The 7,271-nt window shown below is 43.3% G+C and overlaps 1 protein-coding gene across 6 annotated transcripts in view; it reads left to right on the forward strand.

The window, feature by feature from the left end:
- CNTNAP4 (contactin associated protein family member 4) overlaps positions 1-7,271 on the forward strand; it is a gene marked incomplete at its 5' end in the record, with an annotated part of 272,470 nt that overhangs the window by 45,966 nt on the left and 219,233 nt on the right. The gene's annotated exons all lie outside the window — the stretch shown is intronic.

Consider the following 7,271-nt stretch of genomic DNA (forward strand, 5'->3'; position numbering starts at 1 on the left):
TAAAATCAATGCCAGTCTTACCACTGTCTTCAATGAGAGAAACACTTCTGCTTTCTAAAGACCCCTTCTGGTATCTGATGTAGAGTGAATTGACTTAAAATTTCCCCGAGAGAGAGAGAGAAAAAAATGACTTCATACCTGAATATTCCAAATACCGAGGTTATCTTATTACACAGAATGCTTTGTTTATCTTAGACAGTCGGCAAGAGCCATCCTTGCATGTTTTAAGATGATAGCCAGTATCTGATGGGAAATGCTTTGTATTGCTAACAAATTAGAAGTTTAATCTGTCATGCTGCATTATCTGTTTCAATTGTATTCTAGTTCCTACCAGACTATCATGTCCGCCATTTTTTATTTAGGAAAAAAAATGACAGTATACAGACCGTTTATTAAAATCAATGATTCCCATGTGTTTTCGTGATTACTGAAAATGACTGTTATGAATATGAATTATATGTGAGCTAGGAATGCAGATGTTGCATTTTGTTTTTATTTATTTTTTGCATTGCTCTCCTGCTTTTCCTGTATCTTGGGACACAAGGTGGTATATAAGTGACTCCCAGCTAGTCCAGTGTTTCCCAACCTTGGGTCTCCAGCTGTTTTTGGACTACAACTCCCATCATACTTAGCGAGCAAGACCAGTGGTTAGGGATGATGGGAAGTGTAGTCCAAAAACAGCTAGAGACCAAAGGTTGGGAAACACTGAGCTAGTCAACCATCTGGGTGCAAGCCAGCTTCAGTACAGTGGTTGACTCATGTGCCTTCAGACCATATGCGTGGATATTGGTGGAGAAGTGTGGGATGAACACAAGAGCTGTAATGCCTGCATAGGCCTTCAGTTATTACAATAGTCCACTTAGTTCAAGTCATTTGGTTACTGCTGCATACAGCTCTACACAGGTGGCGCTGTGGTCTAAACCACTGAGCCTCTTGGGCTTGCTGATCAGAAGGTTGGCGGTTTGAATCCCCACAATGGAGTGAGCTCCCGTTGCTCTGTCCCAGCTCCTGCCAACCTAGCAGTTCGAAAGCACGCCAGTGCAAGTAGATAAATAGGTACTGCTGCTGCTGGAAGGTAAACGGCATTTCTGTGTGCTCTGGTTTCCATCACGGTGTTCCATTGCACCAGAAGTGGTTTAGTCCTGCTGGCCACATGACCTGGAAAGCTGTCTGTGGACAAATGCTGACTCCCTCGGCCTGAAAGCGAGATGAGTGCCGCAACCCCACAGTCGCCTTTGACTGGACTTAACCATCCAGGGTTCCTTTACCTTTTTACCTTTACCTTACAGCTCCCAACCACCTTAAGAAAAATCTGTCTTGATCTTAAATATTTATTATCTGAATGTCTTAGTAAATGCTAAATAGACAATAGTGCTCTCTAGTTTATAAATGTGCAAACTACACATGGCATGATATAGCACTGTTTTAGAATGTAATAAATAAATTTAGGGACCTGATAAGATTGATCTAGACATAATACTGCGAGACGCAGGTGGCACTGTGGTCTGAACCACTGAGCCTAGGGCTTGCCGATCAGAAGGTCGGCAGTTCGAATCCCTGCGATGGGGTGAGCTCCCGTTGCTCGGTCCCTGCTCCTGCCAACCTAGCAGTTCAAAAGCACGTCAAAGTGCAAGTAGATAAATAGGTACCGCTCTGGCGGGAAGGTAAACAGTATTTCCGTGCGCTGCTCTGGTTTCGCTAGAAGCGGCTTACTCATGCTGGCCACTTGACCCGGAAAAACTGTCTGTGAATAAACGTCAGCTCCCATGGCCTGTAAAGCGAGGTCAGCGCCGCAACCCCAGAGTCGTTCGCGACTGGACTTAACTGTCAGGGGTCCTTTACCTTTACCTTTAGACATAATACACATCTGTGTGGATTCTTTCCTTTAGTCTTCCAGCATATGTAGGCTCAGGCTGAAATCATGGATGCACAAATAAGCACTGTTGATTTTGATGGAAATTCTGAATTAGCTGGGATAGGGAACTGGTGACCCTGCGTAAATTGCTGAAGTATGGCTCACATCATCCCTAACCAATGGCCTTCCTGCCTGGTGCTGATAGGAATGGAGTCTGACAACATCTGGAGGGCCAGGTGGGATAAAAATGCAATAAATAAATAGAATCAAACATCATTCCTACACTGTAGGACATGATCTTAGTTTAGCTAGACTAAACAGTGCTGACAAAGTCCCAACCTAAACTTATTACTGTTATTATTTATTGTTTGTAAACTGCCCTTCATCCGTAGATCTCAGGGCAGTTCACAGTATAAAAATACAATAAAAAATACACAATAAAAACAAGAATAAAAACAGCCTGAACCCACAACTCCTTACCCCATCTTGTGTTGGTCTACTCAGAAATTAGTTCCACCGAGTTAAATGATGTGTTTGTATACTGTTGTAGTCGAACATTCCAAGTTCATGCATATATTCTCAGCAGTAAGTCTCACTGAGTTCAATGTGGCTTACGCCCACGTAAGTGCATATACCATATACCAAATCATTTCCTCTGTAGTAATGAACGTAATTACTCCAGAATATGTTAAAGTTAGGAAAGTGCTCATGATTCTTGCCTCTAGCATGGCCCAGAATGCATGATTTGGCAAAGCAAGAAATTCTGAGTGTAAACAGACTTCATTTTATTTGAAAGCTGCGGATGCCAAATCTCTCAAGCATCATCATAATCCTTTCTGAATTCCAAAGGGGAAAGAGCTAAATCATTTCCTCATTTTGCATCTGCAACCTTTGCCGCCATGCTGCTTGGAGAAATCTCGCGCCCGCTCTTTTATTAAATCTGCATTGAAATTATGGTAGATTGTGGAATTAGGTTTTAGATAACGTGAATGAGCCTTAATTTGGCTGATGGGCCAATATTTATTTATATGTTGATCTACACTCTCCTGTGTCTGCATTTCATCTCCCCCAGGCCTTTCCTTTTAATTGCATTTCAGCTTTTCTCCTCCCATGCAATGTTCTCTCTTCATTTCCCTCTTTTGGCTTGCTCCACTCATTTGCAGACATCTGGTTTTTAAACTGCTACTATTATAAGTAAAGTCAATATACCGCTCCATCAGCCCCTGGCACCGCTGGTACCACAAGCAACTGTCTGCCTTCTTTCCCCCCACCCTTCTTTCCCCCTGAAGACTGCTTGAGCTAACTTTGCAACCTGTTCAGTCTTCAGGCCCGAAGTCTGATAGTCTGCTTCAGCTTTTTCTGCCGCTGCTTGCAGATCAGCATCCCAATGAGCAGACACAACTTTGTGGAATGCATGCAGCCCCCTTTGTCTCTGCTTGGTTCGATGCTTGATGCATGCAAATGATGATTTGGCTGTCAATATCACTATCCTGGGTGTCATGAATGAGCCAGCCCCCAAGGGAAGTTTGCAGCCAGCTCCCAGGGAAGGAAGTAGCCGCAAGAGAGAGGGTTAACTGCAAGACAGGAGGATTATAACCAAGAGCCAACTCTCCCCCGCCATTAGGAATGCCAACTGATAGCAGAGTTGCGGAGAGTCAGCCGGCAGCTTGCCAGCATGCCAGTGAAGGACAAAATGAAACAAAAGCAGCTCAGAGAGTGGAAAGGACCACAGAAGTACATTATCAGTGAATGTGGAAGGGTGGAAGCTGACCCTCTTAGCCCAAGGTCTAGGCATATGGGGGGGGGGGTCTTCAAGACAGAATACATCACAAGAGGAAGTACGGCTGTTTCTGGTCTCGCCGGAAACAGCCTCCTTAGAAGGGACATCTTTGATTTATGGTGGATGGCTGTGCTCACCGCTCCGGTGAACTCTGGTTTTTTTTTGCAATAAATCTTTTTAATTAACTACGCTTGTTTGTTACCAAGACTCCCTGACACGGATGCTGGGGTTTTTTAAAGAATTTTTTTTTAACTACAGCCAGGAATTTGGTTGGATATTGATATCAGTTGCGCATATCAACCTCTTATACTTGGCCTTATGAACCTTTCATTTCTGGCCATTCTCACTCCCATCTCCCATATTGTTTTGAAATGACAAATTGATTCCCCTTCACTGAGGGAGCACGTTGCGATTGGATCCCTGAGCACCCACCACCACCCTGTGTGGGCAGGGCTAAGCCCTGCTCCACTCCAGTTGGTGGCTTTCCCAGTCACTTGGGGCCTAAAGCCAATCACTTGGGTTGGGGGGTGGCGGCTGGGAAACCCTTATTATACCTTGCACATTGTTTGCCAGTTTTCTTCCCTTCGCGCAGCGGATGCCCCGCCCACCCTCCCTTTACTTAGTTTCGTCTGGCCTTGCTATGGACATTGTTGGTCAGCTGTTTTGCAATGGGGGCCGGGTAGGAATTTTTCCATCTGGCAAATTGGAGGAGCCATTTGGTTTTCGCCTACTGTGTAGCAATTGTCACAACTTTGTAAGGATTGGCGGTTAGGCATTGGATCAGCAATGTTGAGGAGCGGAGGTGCAGCCATCACCTGCTCCTCCAAGCTCAAGGGTATTCCATTAAAGCAGCCTTTCTCAACCTGTGTGTCCCCAGATGATGTTGAACTACAACTCCCATCACCCCTAGCTAGCAAGGCCAGAGCTCAGGGATGATGGGAGTTGTAGTCCAACAACATCTGGGGACCCACAGGTTGAGAACCACTGCATTAAAGGAATCAGAGGTTGGCCTGGGTCTTGTCTGAAACCCCGCGGAGGGGCTAGGGCCATACCAGGACCCCACGTGGACACCGGGGGGAGCTCGAGACCTGGCACGCACCAGCAGTCTCGCTCCCTCTGGCGGTGTTTCACCCTTTTATCAGATTCCCCGTGATGCTGGTGGGAGTCTGATATAGTTTGGATGATTCCAGTGCCTAAGCTAATACCACTCACATTCTGTATTCAATAAAGTTGTGGCCTAAATTTTGCCCAATAACTTAAACTAAAATCCTGTGTCACTGTGTCTCATTTTTGGAGGTGCTTGGGGGTCTTGAAGCACAATGAAAGGGACAGTGCCAACATGGTTGTCCTGCTGCTCCCTCACATGCTTCTCACCACATATTTGTAACACCTGAAAAGGCCTTTTGGGGGAAAGCACATCAAGGATGCTCAAAGCTGATTGCTAGAGGGGGGCATTGCCACTACTAACTCTGTGGGGACAAAAAATTAGCTGATAAAGTCCTTTTCTTACCTGGCCTGTGGAATCTGATGGTTCTTTCCCCAAAAAACCAGAGTCCTTCTTGTTGGGGATAATTCAGATTGAAAATCTCAGCGGTCAAAAAATGTTATTTATGTATGCTACTACTGCGGCCCAAAATTGGAAAACAAGTGAGGTCCCAACCAAAGAAGAATGGCAACTTAAGTTGACAGAATATGCACAACTTGTGAACTTAACATATAAAATAAGAGAACAAGAAGAACATAGGTTTAGAGAAGATTGGAAAACATTTATTGAATATATGGAAAATAACTGTGTACAGCTGAAAACATGGGTGGCACTGTGGGTTAAACCACTGTGCCACTTGGCCCCACGATGGGGTGAGCTCCCGTTACTTGGTCCCTGCTCCTCCCAGCATAGCAGTTTGAAAGCACATAGTGCAAGTAGATAAATAGGTACCACTCCAGCATGAAGGTAAACAGGATTTCCATGCACTGCTCTGGCTTTGCCAGAAGCGGCTTAATCATACTGGCCACATGACCTGTAAAAACTGTGTGGAAGCGGACAAACACCAGCTCCCTCGATCTGTAAAGCGAGATGAGCGCCGCAACCCCAGAGTCGTTCGTGACTGGACTGAATTGTCAGAGGTCCCTTTACCTTTATTAAGATAAATTCAATAGTGTAAATAAGTTTTGATGGATGCAGTAATGGAATACTGAATGGTATAGTTTTTGTAAAATATGCAGGGATTTATGATATGTAAAATGAACCATGGAAAGAGAAGAAGGGGAGTCATTGATATTTTAAGGATGCAAAATGAATAATTTAAATTGTATAACACAAAATTTAATAAAAATTATATATATAAAGAAGCTGATGGTTCTAGCTTTGTATTCATTTGAATGCCAACTAATTGGCCACCACTGGAAACAGAATACTGGGCTACTTCATTCACAGTTCTTACACTGTTCTTCCAAAAGGTCTTGTACCGAGGAAAATCCCAGCAGACTCTGTGCACCCTAGGTAAACAGCCACAAAATGAGGCTACCCAAATAAAGTGAATATAGGAATTCAGCGTAAATATAAAAACTCTACATGCATACTGATTTGCATGACCACAACCTCTCTAGGGAGAAGGGAGAACGAAGGTGCTTGAAACCCCTTTGTGCAGATATTGTGAAAGAACCAGCACTAATAGTTCTCATCAGGATTTCTTCTATGGATATAATTGTTTTCGTTTTTCCTAGCTCCCTAAGAAATTATTGCTTTGGATAGGATGCTCAATGAATTAGAATTAATTCCTTCTTTAAAGGCAGATGTGATATTGTAAACCCTTATATAGCTTCATTGAACACATCTTTTGGTAGAAGGCAAGATTCAGCATTGATCCTCTTTTACTCTGCTGAGTGCAACCAAAGAGACTGCTCTTGACCCATCCAGCACTATTTATTGGACCTATTGGTTACCTTTCCAACAGAGAAGTTTTACATAATTTTCTTGCTTTTACTAAACAGCAAATGCCAGCAGGGCATAATCAGGGCAACATTTCCTGGCCTTTTTCTCTCTTTTTCCATTCAGTTTTCTTTCAGCTAAAACTAGAGCAGCTATTGATTCTCAATTTATTTTTATTTTATTTTATTTTATTTTTTGCAGATATAAATGGAGAAAGAATGCTTGTCCTGTTTAGCAATCAGGCTGGAAAAGGATTTAACATCCTGAAATATTGATTAGAATCTGCTTGCTTATGCGTCATTGATTGGGAATGGCTGCTAAATCCCCTTTTCTGAAACACTGTTGCTGCTTTGTGTTAAAAGCCCAAGACTTGCATACTAATAATTGCCTGATAATGATTTCATGTTCCTTCTACATCACAAACATTACCTCCCCCCCCCACAAAAAAACAACCACCCTGGCAGAACAAAAAAGACCACTTAGCTGAGTACCTCATCTATTCTTAATGCAGGCTTTTCTTTTTACAAAAATTCTCTAGAGATAGCTGTTCGTTGAAAGTGTGATAGCACTTTAACACCTAACGATATATATGGCATATGTATGGACATTGCTGGGTTTTACTCAAGCTGAAGCTGAACTAGCAGGTGTCAATTGTTCTGGTCGTAAATAATAGCTAGTAAGCTCCCGTCCATTTATCAAGTCTGTCT

Source organism: Podarcis pityusensis (assembly GCF_964106645.2).
Source record: "Podarcis pityusensis genome assembly, chromosome: 11".
NCBI classification, from domain to species: Eukaryota; Metazoa; Chordata; class Lepidosauria; order Squamata; family Lacertidae; genus Podarcis; species Podarcis pityusensis.